Source organism: Labeo rohita, chromosome 13 (assembly GCF_022985175.1).
Source record: "Labeo rohita strain BAU-BD-2019 chromosome 13, IGBB_LRoh.1.0, whole genome shotgun sequence".
NCBI lineage: Eukaryota > Metazoa > Chordata > Actinopteri > Cypriniformes > Cyprinidae > Labeo > Labeo rohita.
In genome coordinates, this window is record NC_066881.1 from 1,330,446 (window position 1) to 1,347,343 (window position 16,898).

A 16,898-nucleotide genomic window follows, 5' to 3' on the forward strand; every position below is an offset into this window, starting at 1 on the left:
CTAATCCGGCCTGTGTGGTTCCCCCCAATCGCCACCAGAGGCCACCATCTCCTGAGTATTGACTCTACCATTCACAAACTCCATTTCCCATAACCCCGTACCTGGCTCTGCCCTCACGGACAATCATTTCCTGTTCCCGTCCTATATAAACTTCCAGTTTTCATACATTCATTGCAAAGTCTTGTTTTGCCCCGGCTGACATTTCTGAGCATTCTTTATTACTCTGTTGGATTACTGTGTATTGACCCCAGGACTGTTTCTCTCATCTATGATTCTGCTCTGCCTGCCTTTTGACCCTTTGCTCTGTTTTTTGGACATTTGTTTATTCAGCCTGCAGCCTGCCCCGACCACTCGCCTGTCTCGCAGAACCTGATTTTACCAAGTACAACATGTTCCTGGATCAACATCTTTGTTGACCCTGGAACAACATTGTAATTAACCAATCAGATTTGAAAAACAGTGTATAGTTTTTGTGAAGTTTAGGCTTACAGTCAGTGTCATTCATCTATCATTTACTCATGGGTAAGGTTAGGTTTAGGTGTAGGGATGTGGTCAAGATTACATTTTTGGATTAAAATGTTGTTCCAGGGTCAACAAAATATGTTTACGCAGGAACACATCTAACTCAGCAAAATCAGGATGTGCGTCCTTTGTCTCACCTCTGATATACCTGTTCACTGTTTATCGACCTTGCCTGTTTCACTGTGTTTATTCTATTAAAACGCTGCAAATGGATCCCAACTCTGCCGACCCTTCATTACAGTATTACTGTTTTTACTATTTTAATTCAATAAAATCAGCCTTAATGAGCATAAGAGACTTTTGAGAGTTTTGATCTCATAGAGTCTTTAATAATTCATGCATCTAATGATTAAAGTGCTAAACTGTGATATCGAGCATTTCTGAACTGTTGAAGGTCACTCATGATGGTGTACAGCAAGAGTAAACACCTGTGAACAACTGCAATGTGAAAAAAGTGGAAAAGTTTAAAATGTTTTTAAATGTAGCGGCCTCATTTTTTGTGGTTTGATTTGTTGTTTATCAGTAATGAATAACTGATTATAATACCAGCATTGTAAGCACATAGGTTAGTCACAGAAGCCACAACAATAAACCCACAACAAGAAAAGAGCAGTACGAGTACATTCAGTTCTAACCGCAGCACAGTCAACATCTAGTAGCTTGTTACATGTGATGTTTAATTAGATGTTGTCATAGGATCACAACAAACAAAAGGCTGGAAAGGATCAGAGAGACTGGAGAAAAACAGGACATTAACTCAGAATCTACATGATGATCCGTATCCAGCAGTGACGTTTAATCCAGCAGTGACTTTAAAGTGAACAAGCTCAGTGTCTGCGGTTCCTGTCAGAATTGCTTCGGTTATTATTGTTCATCTATTTATTACAAGAAAACGATGGGAAAAATACGATTAAATGCTTTATGATGGCATATATTTTAACAATGGCTTTCAGCACAGCAGTGATTCTCAGCTGTTTTTTGCTGTAGGATTCTGACTGAAATCAGAAAAGTAAGTTTGTTGATGGTATTTGAGGATGACGGCACTGCCCCACAGTGTTGGCTTTTGTCTATTTGTTTAGCTTATACTAAGCAACAGAAGGATGTGCACCAGATTGACAGAGTTTTATCAAAAACGCAGCCTTTGACAGCAACCAGATAAAACATAAAGCATTTTCTCCTCATTTTTAAAAATACTGCTGTTTATCCAACTGAATATGCTAGGTGCATCCCAGTTTACGTACTTACTGTATGCACTATTATATGCCGTTTTGTTGTAGTCCGAGTAGTATGTTCACACTAAAAGAATGTGGATTTTAAATAATGGATGATGCACTTAAATAACCATTAAAAAATGTGTGGAATGTTATAAAATGTTTCATTTATGTAGCACCTTTCGCTGGCCCAAGGATTCTTTACAAAAGCAGTAACATAATAGACAGTTTATATTTTACATAGTCACAGACAGTCAATTCAGATTATCAGTTAAATAGACAGTAGACATTTGTCCAATCCAGGAAACAAAAGTGATTGCAGTTGCATAGCATGATACAACTGAGTACAAAAGCAGACACATAATATAGAGTTGAGTAAACAACATAGAAAATGGAGAGCATAAACACTCAGCTTAATACTACTAACTAATATGGAAGCAAGATGAACTAAGCACATTTAGGACAAAGGTAGCTCCTTAGGTATTCGGTAATTACCAAATAAAAATATCCTTATTAAAGGAGAAGTCCACTTCCAGAACAACAATTTACAAATAATTTACTCACCCCATTGTCATCCAAGATGTTCATGTCTTTCTGTCTTCAGTCGTAAAGAAATAATGTTTTTTGAGTTAAATATTTCAGGATTTTTCTCCATATAATGGACTGATATGGTAAGTTTGAACATCCAAAATGCAGTTTAAATGCGGCTTCAAACGATCCCAAATGTGGTTGTAAACGATCGATCCCAGTCGAGGAAGAAGGGTCTTATCTAGTGAAACGATCGGTTATTTTCATTAAAAAAATACAATGTATATACTTTTTAATCTCAAATGCTCGTCTTGTCTTTCTCTGCCTGGACTGTTTTTGTTCCAGTTCATGACTGGAAAGTTATGGACTGGACAGTTATTGTATGTCGAAAAACTCCCATCTCATGTTCTCCCTCAACTTCAAAATCGTCCTATATCGCGGTTTTACCTTTTTTGTTAAGGGTGTTTGATCTTCTTTGCATGTTCACTTTACAAACACTGTGTTGGTACTTCTGTAGTGATGTAGGATGATTTTGAAATGATTTTTGAAGTTGAGGGAGAAAATACGATTGGTGTTTTTCGACATACCCTAACTGTTCTGAGTCGGAATACACAGAGTTCAGGGAGAGAAAGACAAGACGAGCGTTTGAGATTAAAGAGTTTTTAAATTGTTTTTTTTTTTTTAAATAAAAATATTTTTTTTTGCTAGATAAGACCCTTCTTCCTCGGTTGGGATTGTTTACAACCGCATTTGTGATCGTTTGAAGCCGCATTTAAACTGCATTTTGGAAGTTCAAACTCGGGGCACCATATCAGTCTATTATATGGAGAAAAAATCCTGAAATGCTTTCCTCAAAAAACATAATTTCTTTACGACTGAAGAAAGAAAGACATGAACATCTTGGATGACAAGGGAGTGAGTACATTATATTTGAATCTTTGTTTTGGAAGTGGACTTCTAAGTAGTTACCTTGTCAGTCCACTTGAGTATTGGTGACATGTTAAGCTGTTTAACTTAATGTGTTTTTCAATTTAAAATAATGGTCCAGATCACTAGTGGTTCCTGTGGGCTGACAAGTTAATGCTTGAGTAATTTGTGAGGGGTTGACATTAATTTCACATGTAATTTATTAAATAATGTAATATATTTTATATCTGACATATACTGTACAGCCATACATTTCCGAGGCGCTAGTGATATTCTAACCCAACAGACATTGTAATCTGGAAGATGTTGTTTTGTGCTTAACACAATGTCTTTATTAAGGATGCAAATTGTTTTTGACAAGAGACCATAATTGTTTATATTCATATCCTAAAGAGAAGTCTTTCCCAGGATATTGTCACTATCTAGGTGTTTTGGAGTCAGAGACATATTGAACTGACACTGAATACAGCTCATAATAGTGAACTAATCCAATCATGAGCCTGTCAGCATCTCTTCATAGTTATTTAAAATTTTAAATGAATTTTTTATCATTATTATTATTTATCATTATTATTGTAATTATTATTATTCTGTGTTTAAGTTTGAAATAAACTACTTTTTGGTAAGAGTACAGTAGTCACAATATTCATAGCAAAGAGCCTATTTAAGGTGCAAGCTTCTGAAAGAGGCATTTTATGACCATGTTAAGAAAAAACAAGACAGTAGTTTACTTTTAGACATGTTACTGTTGTGATTAGTAATTAAGTGGTTATTCTTTATTAATTGATCATAATTAGCAAGTAGTTCTCAATGCGAATATTTTTGCTTAGTAATTACTGAACGCCTAACAAGGAACTACTTTTGTCCTATATTTGCTTTTATTTACTGCTTAGATAATTTTGCTTCTGTATTAGTTAACAATATTAAGCCCAGTGTTAATGTAGTACTACCTATTACTTCCTGCATAGTTATTTGTTAATACTACCTATTACTTCCTGCATAGTTATTTGTTAATAACGGACCATTATTCTAAAGTGTTACCGAATTGCGTAAAAAATGTGAGCTGAAACAGGTAGCTAGTGCAGTTTGAGTAAGACGGGGTGATAAAAGCAGATTGTTTGAATTTTGAATTTTGCGCTGGTAATCCAGCAAACAGAGCGTTACCTTAGTCGATGCACAAAGTAATAAAAGTGTGCACTAATGCATCTTTTGAGCTAACATAACAATGAATTTGGGCTATATGGTGAAGCTGAATAAATGCAAACTTTATTAATGTAAGCATCCAGTGTCAGTGAAGCATGGGTGTACTCATATGGACTGAAACGGACTCACATAAGTAACTTATAACGTGCCAGGAAATTCTAGAATGGACAAAGACACCCAACAATTGCTCTAGCTTAAGCAAAGCTGAATTAAAACACATGCACGATTGCGACAAAATGTGGTTTATAGGTGTTTTTCAAGTCATCTCCAGGTTATAAATAAAGTATCTAAATAATGCAGTGCTAACTGACAGAACTGCTTATTACAGAAGCCTATAGAAACTATAAAATATAATGTCTGCCTTAATCTGTGATAAAAATGGAGAGAAAAAAAAATCCATAAAACACAATACAAACAAATCATAAAATTGACGAATTATATTACCGAATACAAATTATTGGTAATTGTCCAGCTGTGTATTTGATTTCTTAGGCTAAGAAGAAGAAGAAGAAGAAGAAAAAAGGTGTAATTACATCTAAAATTGCTGTCCCCCTCCCTTCTGAAATAATGGCTATGGCCCTGAGTGACGGATCAAGAGTACTGCCCAAATTTCTAACGGTGGCTGATGGAAAGATTGTTTTAGCATCAAGGTTAAAGCTGGGATTCAAACTTGGAATTTAAAATGGAATTTAGCCGTGTCTTTAAGACACATAGATGGTGATGTGGTTTTGTGGTATATGTTTATTTGAATATCTTCAGCATAACAGTGATAATTAAAACCATAACGACAAGTGATATGTCCAAGAGGCATAATGTAATACAATAATGGGCTGAGAACAGAGCCCTGGGGGAAACCCTGTCTGAGTAAAGCAGTGGGGAATTTATAATTGTGCATAGCAATGTAGTAATGTCCCTCTGTAAGACAGGAAGAAAACCAGGAAAATGCAGCACCTGAGACACCCATCTCTGAAAGGCGAGAGAGCAATATCTTGTGACAGACAGTATCAAATGCTGAGCTGAGGTTGAGTAATAATGGAATGGAAAGATTGCCTGAGTCACCAGAAAGTAAGAGGTCATTGACAACATTTACTAAAGCAGTTTCAGTACTGTGATGTGAGTGGAAACCAAATATGTCAAACTCTTTATTGAGAGCTAGAAAAGACCGTACATGAGTGGCATCAAAATTCCCAAATGTTTAAACCAAACAGTAAATTGGAGATTGGGCGATAATTACTGAAATCCGCTGGATCCAGGTTTGTTTTTAAGAACGGGTGTAACAAGCAGATTTGAGTGAAATTGGGACAGCGGCAGAGAGAAATGGCATAATTACAGTGTGAAATAGGAGCAGAGATGACAGTGTTTTAAAAGAAATGTGGATGCAAGATCTAACCGACAAGAAGAAGAAGAATTAGAGTTCTGTTTTATTTTACTAATTAAGGTTGGATTAGTCAAGGTAAAATTACTTAATTAGAGTTGGATAGACTGAGCTTGCTCACAGGTAGAAGCGACCGGTTCCCTACCAAAAGCCCCACATAGAGCATCCGAATTTGTCTGAAAGTGGTGCAAAAATGAACAGCACAAATCATCAGGTATATATTGACTGGGACTATGCAGGGTAGGTGACTGGACTAGTTTATTAACCATGCTAAACCCCACCTTCTCCCCTGAGCTCGCTCTTCTGAGATCTCTTGCCCTGGCTGGTTCTGGCCTGCATGCCTTATGTACCACAAATTTGAAATACATACATGCCTATTAAAATGTTTAAGGAAAGGAAAAGGAAAGGAAAGGACGTGAGGCCAAGTATGGTGACCCATACTTGGAATTTGTGCTCTGCATTTAACCCATCCAAGTGCACACACACAGTAGTGAGAAGTGAACAAACACGCACACACACCATGAACACACACCCAGATATATAGCCATATTGCTATCGCTGTGGCGCCTGGGGAGCAGTTGGGGGATCGGTGCCTTGCTCAGGGGACTCACCTCAGTCGTGGTATTGTGTTGGCTGTTAGTATATATGTTTGTTTGTCTAACTGAATCTATATATCTGGCACATTTAAGTATTGTCACATTCTTTAATAAGTAAAGAATGTGACAATGTTTAAATGTGCCAGATATATATTATTATTATTTATTTATTTCTTTTTCTTTTTCTTTTTTTTTTTGTTATAGGTGTTATATGTCTAAAGGGTTCTGTATTTGTTACATGTAAACACTGTCACATTCACTACTTGCATAATAATAATAATAATAATAATAATAATAATAAAACATGCTAAACAGTGCATTTGGCCTATTGTTAGCTTTATTAATGATGTTAGACATATAGCAAGAGCATGCTGTATTCAAACCAGTTTTAAAGTAAACCAGGTTTACTAATAAAGCATTCAAGCTGTCTACCTTTTGCCTTTATAGCCCAAAGCTTAGCATTAAGCCAAAGGGAAATGTGAGACAAGGGAACAGACCTGGTCCTAATTGGAGCATGCTCATCTAAAGCACCAGCAATAACAGAGTGATACAGGTCAGATATCATAGATGGACAGATTAAATTGAAAACATCAGAAGTAGTAGAAGAAGCAACTGAATGTTGGACATTTCATACAAAGGGGGAGGGGTTATCAGATTCAGACTATGAATGACAAAACAAACAAACAAACAAAACAAAACAAAAAAAAAACTAAAATTAATTTGCTACTTTTTTTAATGGGTATGGCTGATTATTAAATACCATTGTCCAATTAATAATGCTTAAATAAATAATAATAGTATTTGCTATTGAGAAACGGGCTGGGTTCTACTCCACTTTTAGATGCAAAATTCCCTAAGCACTTCTCCTAGGGGAAATCCCTGCTGTCATTTTGGAGTGTGTTCCACTTCGTGAAGTGGAGGAAGGAAGTTTATATGGATAGACCCTCGAACCCTCGATTTTGATAGAGGGAACGAATCTACTTCATATGCACACTTCAGGCCGCTCCACAGAACACAATGCAATTATTGAAAAATAAGCTTTTTTAAACACTGTTTGAGCGTAAGAAACAACATTAATGGGGCAGTTCATTTCAGATTTTGTTGCTGATTTGAAATATGTAACTTAATTGCGAGTTTAGCAAACAGTTTTTGAGATTTCAGGATTCCCCCATTCATAGGATTTGTGAACAGAATTTTCTTGAAAGGGACTTTGTCCCCACCCCAAACCACTCCATTATATTCACATGATTTTATTAAACATTTCTAACAACCCAAACATACCTATATACATATAGAATGCTGCATCGAACTAATTCTTAAGGTAAAAAATGTAAATAACAAATCAACTCCAATTCAGCACAACGCAAAGGTTCTGCCAGTAGTGGGCACTCATGCAATCATTGTGTACATCCAAGTAACCGAGACGAAGGAAAGTTAGTGAGGTAAGGGCATAAAAATGGACTGAAACACAGCCACGGCTCCTGCGTTAGTGACGGTGACAGCATTAGATGGTTTTTATGACTGAGTCAGCAGTAAAGACTTTTATATTGAAAGAGACTGAAACAGGGTTGTAAACCAGGAAGGTATTTTTACTTTCAACAACACCTCGTAAGATGCAGCCAACAAATGCACTGAGCAGTGCTGTGAAAGCAAATCACCCTTGACAGATCAAGGGATATCCCCAGTGGACATTCAAACTAATGTTTTATTGTGAATAGGAGATTGAGCTGCAGAATGAATGCTGTATCAGATGTAGGTAACCACACTCGCTCAGTCTAGTTCTAAAGTGACATGATGCACAATTGAATCCACGTCAGACGGGTGGGTTGGAGAAGTAACAAATTTATTCAGAAATTTAGCATATGCAAATTAGATAACCGAAATGAAAGTCAAAACTGAGAAATTACAAGATCGAAACTGAGAAATTACAATTAACCAATATGAAAAGTCAAACCAATCATGTCAGTAAGTTGCATAAAACCAATATATTTGAAGTTACTCTTAATCAATCTGAAAAGGAAGCAAAAGTTAATTTCGAACCTCCAGAGTTCTACAAATCTGAGAATGTTAAGTCTAGAGAAGAGAGTCAAGGGCTAGCCCAAAAGTGACAGAGAAAAAGGAGAAGCAGCTAAAGTTCTTCGGTTGCAGGTGCATTTATACTCTGTATTCTCAAGGGGGTTTGAAACTACCTAAAAATAAGTCTTCCTGCTATGTGGCATCTATGGTGTATCAAAAGGTCAATAATGACTATATTGTCTTGTGATGTCTGAAAAGAATAATAATTAAACTCTGTGGTTTATACTCCCTGGAAGGCAGAATGCAAATTTGGTTGATTTATATATCTCAAAATTGCTGAAACTCGGACATGTTTGAGATCTGCTTGAGATCAAAAAATAACAGAGCTATGCATAAAATCGTATATTAGGCCGGAATTAAAACATTGTCAACCTCAGGATATTGGCTTGGCTGAATACAGAATGTGCAGATCTGTTGTGCACGTGGCAACTAAAGAGCTCACTATGTTCAGTACATCTAGAATATGCTTCTTATGAGAGTACATTTAGTATATGATTATAATGAATTGATAATATTATTGGAATAATTCACAAACATTTGCATAATTAGTTCATAATACAAGACCTCTTATATGGATATGTAAATTTCAAAATCCCAACACATCATGACATTTTTGGATTATGGAGTAAGCAACGGAAGCTTGGGCTCAGCTGTTCATCTGTCAACCTGAGATTTAAATCCGTGGTGGATAGGGCTGTGATGGTGGCAGATTTTTTTCCACCGCGGTGGTAATGGACCAACTACCATCGGTGGCGCGGTATATATATAATGTATATATATATATAATTTTGAAACATAACAAACGTGCATGTTTATTTCAACCTACAAAACACTAAAGTAAATATCAAAGAAATTATACAGTTAAAGGAGAAAGTAGCCAAAATAAGAACGGGAAAATATTAAACAAACATTTGTTGCAATTCGTAACAACCTCACCCAACCCTTGTCCGATGGCTCATCAAAATTACCGGCCCGAGTCTTTTCTCTCTCTTTCCCATTACACTGTTGCATCCATTAAAATAGCTTTGTTTTTATTAGGAACGTGGTTATATTTATTTTTGTTTCTTTATAAAGTTAATTTAGAAATACGTTGGAACATTTTTGGTTTGTTAAATTAAGCTTTTTGCTTTTTAACGTAACGACCAAGCAGCCAGAGGCAGGCAGTGAGCTGATCACAGCTTATGTTTGATCAATTTTGCCTTCTCAAATCATCACGACTTGCCTAAAATAAAATCTTCAAGCATATCACAATGTTATTTTAAATATTTAACTTTGATAAATGCACGCTATTATGCGCATACAGTCGTTCGTTGGAGAGTGGAAGCTAAATCCGCTTTGCAGGACATGGAAGCGCCAGCGCAATCTTGCAAAAAATTAACATATGCTGGAATCTTTGCTCATAAAGGTAAGTGTAATATATCATCCGGAACTGTAAAGGGTCTAATTTTATTTACGTGCGCTCACAATATCAACAAAATGTTGTGCTTTCGTGAAAATAAAGAAAACAAACAAGATGCCCTTTCTGATGTCTCGGTGTTGAACAGGAGTGCTGCACAAAAACGAAATGAAACTCAGCGAATACTTGCCTTAAAGTCCGGATAAATATATCTATAGAAAGCTTTAAATTATTACTTTACTACTTTAAAACAAAACAAAAAATTCATATAGAAAACAAAACCTTTTTCATTATAAAATGCATTTCTCTCTAAAGGCAAATGGCGAGTCAGGATCGACATCTTTGCGACACTGGCTCAGAAAACACTAGTTTATTATTAATTCATTCAAGTATGTTTTTATTTCCTTCCTACACATTCATGGTAATTACTTTTCCCAGAGCTTTGCAAGCTTTAGCCTACGGTGTGCTTATGAACGCGGATCTCTTCCAGCAGCTGCAGAAACACTGTATTTTATACTTGTAATAGATTGTGTGATGTCACGTGCAGTACTGCCAGTGGCAACCGACCACCGCGGTGGTGCGGTAGTCATTGCGACCATCACAGCCCTAGTGGTGGAAGTAAGTCGTTCTGCTTACAAAATGTGTTAAATGGTTGTTTCTTTTTTATTTACACACTTGTTCAGCCGAACTGTTATTTAAGCGCAATATCACACTCTTAGCCTTGTGATATATCTCATAATAATAATATTTTTTAAACCTTCTACAGACACCTTGACAATAGTATCATTTTTGTTTTTGTTTATTCACAAGACTAATATTAAATATCTATAGTTTTGTAAATATCTGAAAGTACACTTAGCATCAGTCAGTCACGCATTAAAATATATTATAATCATTTAGCATTAAACTTTAGTAATTAGAACTTTAGTAATTAGAATAACCATGTATGAATGCATATTTGTCATGTTGACTGAACTTAGGACTCGTGGTGGTGCTTAAGATATTGTTTGTCATTTAGTGTTCCTATAAAGGGAAAAAATAAATAAATAATAATAATAATATAAAAATATTACTGATAAGATAACAAAACTACTAAGAATTCTACCACTAATAACAATATAAAATGCACTAAGGATTAATGAGCTGCTGGGTTCATGAATATTAAACACGTTGTCTGCGTTTGCTTGAACTGATTTGCTGAAATCAAAACAGGGAAGATAATAGGTGAGCGCCAGCCAATGAGATTGCCCTTTGTGCATTAGTTCCGCCTACTACTGGAGAAACAGGCGGTTCTTAAAAGCTGAAGAATTCCAAAGGAACTCAATTATTTTGATAAGAAAATACAACAAAGTATATCGTTTACATATATCATGTCAATTCTGCATGGTATATAAGACTGTCTCGCTCTGTATCTTTCTTTGCGTGTGTGAGACAAAGCGACGGCTAGTATGGCTAGTCATGTGCCTTTACACTAGAGTCTACGGTTCATCAAATACAGGTGAGCTGCGCATCCATTCAGATAAACTGAAAAATAAATAAGTTATAATACATTATAGTAACGCTGCATTTCATTGACAGTAACAGTAACGGCATTGTAAGAGGGGAAACAGTAATTCGTTTGATTACTCGTAAAAAAAATAACGCCGTTTATTTATAACACTGTTATTCCCATCACTGCTTGCCACTCATGTTTTGGTTTTTAGACTAGCATCTTACAGCTCCAGCATATCCAATTAAGTGCAAAACATCAAACATAAAGATGGAAGCCCACACACAGTGATAAACTGGAGCTATCCGTGAGCTTATGCAAAATGTGCATTAAAAAGCTGCAAAACATGCGGCCATTTACAAAGTGGTTATTTTCTGTATGCACAACATGACATCTGCGCTGAAGTCTTTAATGTTTGCTGCCTATTGCTCAGGATCAGAGGACTGTTTCACCCAGTGATGTTTAAAGTCTCGAGCACACAAACAATACAGAACGCTCACATTAAAGAACTCTGAGTAAGCGGGGCTCAGCTGAAAAGTAAGGCTGAGATGTAGCACCATTATTATGCCATCATAACCCGTGAACACTCTGAAAGAATGTATTTGCTGACTTCTTTCTCACAAGGGAACATTGTTATCTTGTATAGGTATCACCCACACACTATAAGCATGCTTCAGAGACGCTCTGTAGTATCTGCGGCTGCTTAGTAATCCAAGAGGTCTCATGCAATCTGTAGGGATCGAGATCACATGGGCTGCTGGCACTGAAGTGTGCTGACCAACCCACACCTCTGCTGGATTTACCAGTGACTGCCTGTGTATTCAGATGTTTTTCTTTAGATGTAGCTTTTATTTTTAGTTTAATGGAAGCGTTCACCCAAAAAATACTCAGTGTTCTTTTAAAGTTCCACGACTTTCTTTGTTCGCTGCACACTCCTAAGGAATATCCTGCTGTTTTTCTTCACCAGTGGGAACTTTGTTCAAAGAGAAAACAAATGTATTTTTCATATCCCATTGTTTGATTTAAGCATAAGCTCCTGAGAACACAGGAATTCCTAAATCTAAAATCCAAATGCAAGCAATTAATACATTCTGTGTTTCTTGACATTGAGAAAGACTTTTCTTTTTCTTCAGGGAACATGGTGGACTTTAGTCAAGTTTGTATATTGAATATATTAAGGATGTAGTACTGACTGATTTATAAAACTTTGTTGCTCTCAAATACCGTTGTGACATTCATGTCATCTGGTTCTGAAACTGCATCTAAATGCTTTGATGTCTTGAATAGAAGATGCTCTCTGTGGTTACATCTTCATTTTTTCATTTTTTTTTTTTTCAGTGGCATTAATTATAAATCACACCCCTAGGTGTTTGCCTTAAAAACTCTGAAAATGTCCAGGAATATAAAGATTTAAAAAACGGCAAGAAAGCAAATCACATAGAGAAAGCTTGTAATGTACATACAAACTATTTACATTCATTACAGGCAATTATAAGCCTAAATCTTGGGCTGCAAAAGGGTGCAACTATAGGGGATCTGTAGAAAAGTAACTTTAAAAATAAGTGTAGTAAAGTAAAGCAAAATAATATACATTAAAATAATCCTTCATTGTAAATATCATTCATTGCAAATGAGATGAATCATTTACCCATAACCCTAATCATAACCTGCTGATACTGTGCCATGCTTTTGAGTTTAGTGACTATGAACTGCATTTTCAGGGTTGATGTGCCAGCCGGTCTGATCGACGTGAGAGCATATGTCCAATTTCATTTACAAGCCTATTAAATACCTGCTTGGTACTTATTTACACCTAAATATTTTCTTCATTGTTATTGAAAAGAAATGCTTCGCCAAGTTGATATGAGATGAGAATAGAGTGAGAAATGGGACTGGTCAGACACATTTAAACTTTTGATCCTTACTCTCCACACCACTGCTACTGTTACTAAATGGGTTTCTTCTATCATTTTGTCTGGCTAGACCACACAATGTAGTAAACAGCCTTCATCAGCAAGTCAGCCTGCTTGCACTTAGTCTACACTTAGTGCATGTAGTCTGTGGCATCAAAAAGTCTGAAAAAGAGTGATGGGTGCTTTCAAAGCACTGCTTCATAATGCCTCAAAAGCTTTGTGTGGAGCCAGTGGTGGAGCATGTATCAAACTGCCGAAGTCCTCTAATTTCAATAAATAAGGCTTCGCTACATTACAACTATTTTGACATGTGGGCCCAGTGGCAAACCAATGAACCAGTGTCTTGAATCTGTTTTATACAGTTATAGTAATTTTTAATAAGACATTTGTATAATTAAAAAGATAGATAGATTAGTAATAGAGTAGGAGTTTCTTCCATCACTACTGAAAACCCCGGTGCTAACCTATCTAAGTTATAAGACACATTTCACATCAGGGATGATAAAACATGCCACAGACATACACTGACACAGGAACCATCTAGAGACTTGAATATTCTTGGGAGAGTCATTGTCACATGTTCCACATTTTGTGTCTTTTTTCCGGACTTAATGCTGAAGTTTTGCATCTTTGGTTTTCTGTTCTTAACTTGTATTTTCAGGCTACATTCGTAGGCTTAACTTGATGCCTCACTGCATTTTTAGGCAATGACTTTGCAGGCTGTGTTTGTGCATAAAGGTACCTCACCAAACTGATTTCAGATGGGCTTCCAAGACAGCGTAATAATGCTGTAATGATTTACAAGTAAACAGAGCGAGCTTTTATAAAAAAAAATACAAAAAAATAAAAAATAAGCAAATATGTAACTATGACAATACCAATTTATTGCCAAAAATGACATCATAAGTGGAAAAGGTAAAAACAACTGACCACCGCCTGCAGCTTTTAGACACCATCTTTATTTTTTAGCTCAACTGTCATGGATCTGAATGCACAGGAGCACTGTGGTATATCAATAGCAGAGAAGGATATATCTATGCTGCCTTCAAAAATCAATCAGATGAAGGCTTCTCAGAAGACAGGAAGTGAAGCTAACATTAGATTTGGACGTGTCTGGATGCTTCCTATCTTGGAACGCATGCTCCAAGGCAGCATTTTCAGCTTTCAGATGCAGCCCTGGAGTTAATTAGTCCCCCTCCCCCCATGTTTTGTTTAATCCTTAATATGTTTATACTGCACTTCAGTCTTATCCAGTCTTATTTCTGTGTTCCCTACTGGCACAGTCTTAATGGCAGAAACAGCTTACAATATCTTCAAAACATCTATTTGAATGATCTTGTAAAATTAGTTTCAGTAGCAATGCATGTTTTAAACACCTCACTGACATTTTGCTCGTCAAGAGATCTTACCATGGCTCTGTATCTTCAGTTGTGTCCAGGCATTGTAATTCACAATTTCAATTCAGAAACTGAAAGCACCTTTCACCTTCCTGTTATGAAGACAGTGTGTTTCTTGATCTTCGGTGCATGTGTGCTCTGCTGTTGTTTGATGGGGATGAGTTGCTCTGCTATGACTGAGCGATTATCATCAGTGCCATTTGACATGGTCTAAATGAAATGGCTAAGGGACTCTTAAAACTTGCGTGTCAATATAGATGTGCACTGGCAAAATATTGATTTTCTCTTGCATGTCTGTAAAACAGGAGTAACCTTAAATTCTGCTGGTATTGAATAACAGGACTGTTCATGATGAATTTCTTTTTCTTTTCTTTTTTTCTGTGTTTATGTGGATAATATATTGATGTTTGTAGAGCAGCCTGAGATATGTATAAGTTGTGGTCTGATGAAAAATAGATGCAGTGGGAGTGTTGTGCAACTTTGCTGCTACTAGTGTGCATTTACTACAGCAAAACAGACCACTAGAGACAAGTCTTAACGTCTTTTATTTCTTTCTTTATTGAGTTTTTGTTTGTGTGGGTGTATGTGAACTTTTACATATGAAATGGAGCAATAAAGCATCAACAGCAATGATGTTGAAATATTAGCATTTCCCGCTGAAACTGATGCTTGAAAAAGAGATCAATTACAATGAAAGAGCACCAGACAGAATTTAGCATGCAAATTGTGATGGCCTGATCACTGTTGCATTTGGAATGACAAACATGTTATTCAATAGGATATTTTATATTTTTGTTTAATTTAAAATGTACACACACACACAAGGGCTGAAAGTCAAAGTTTGAATAAATATGGTTGTAAGTTAAGTAAGTAAGCAAGTATTTATTTATTTATTTATTTACATGTTATGTTATTAATAGTGGTGGCTCGTGGGTTTTAAAAGGAGGCACACTAATTGTACTGGTCTGGGGATCCTTGCCAATTGTTATTTTTATTATTATTATTTAACCATTTTAAAATAGCTTTTGGGTTGCTTTTACTTAGAAAACGTAAAGAAAACTACACACATATAGCAAGATAATATAATTTCACTTACCTGGTCTATGACCTGTAGCAAACATCCATCCCTTCTTAAAAGTCTGTGTTAAAACAAAGCTGCCTGTTGTGCCATATAATTAAGCTGACTGCTGTAGCCTATATCCAGCTTAGGCGTGTTCTCCCTTCATTTTTAATTTGTGTGTATATATAACATTACTGTTTGATTGACAGCTTGGTAAATCTGCTGATCAAGTATTCAATATCGCTACTCTTCATAAGTACTTAGTACATTATCAGTGCAGTGGGAGACGTTCAAACTAATATCACGTAATTTACCTCTCTATGATGATTGGTCGAAATACCAGAAGGGAGGCTAGCCTCCCTTACGAGGTTTCTTTTCTTGACACTCCTCAGCGCTTAAAGTGAACACTCAATGGTGATTGGCTAATTTTTTAACCAACGGCACGAGTGCTCAGTTTTCCCCCTCCCTCTCCTTCTCTATCACTTCGTGGTTGTAATTAAATCAGCAGATTCGGCACATAGAAAAGAGGCACTGTCCAAATTTAGTAACGTGTTATGGTATTATAGCTAACAAAAAAACATTCTGAGACACTCACTGAAATGAATTGTGAATTGTATTAACATTAAATCCTCCTCCTCTCATTTTCTCCTCAACATTTTGGGGAAGCTGTGCCTCCCCTGATGAGCCGCCACTGGTTATTAATATAAATAATGACATTCAAAATATTCACATATAGTAAAAACGTGTTGCTTTTGGATGTGATTTTAATTTTGGAATTCCTGTGTTCTCAGAAGTTTTGCGCTGTTTCACATGTAGAGCACATACATACATACATTTATATAGACCATCTGTTTATTTCTTATGAAAGGATTCTGATGAATTGGCTTAACACAGCAGATGCCTTTCAGCAAGCGTTCTTAGTGAGATGAAAGGTGAGCGAACTTGTTTGCTTGTGAATAGTCTCTCTCTGCTGCGAAGATTCATGCACAGAATTAAAATGCAAAAGGACCAGACAGACTGCACTAAAGACTTTTTGTATTGGAGAATAATAGTGAAGGTGAGCCTTGATCTGAAGTGTAGACAGAGTGCATTTAGTAACATCACTTATGTCAGGTTGCTTTCCTAGCTTATTGCAGAAATATTCATCATTAGATTAAAAGTTATTACAGTTAACTCTCTAACAAATATCTCAGCTCGAATCTTGC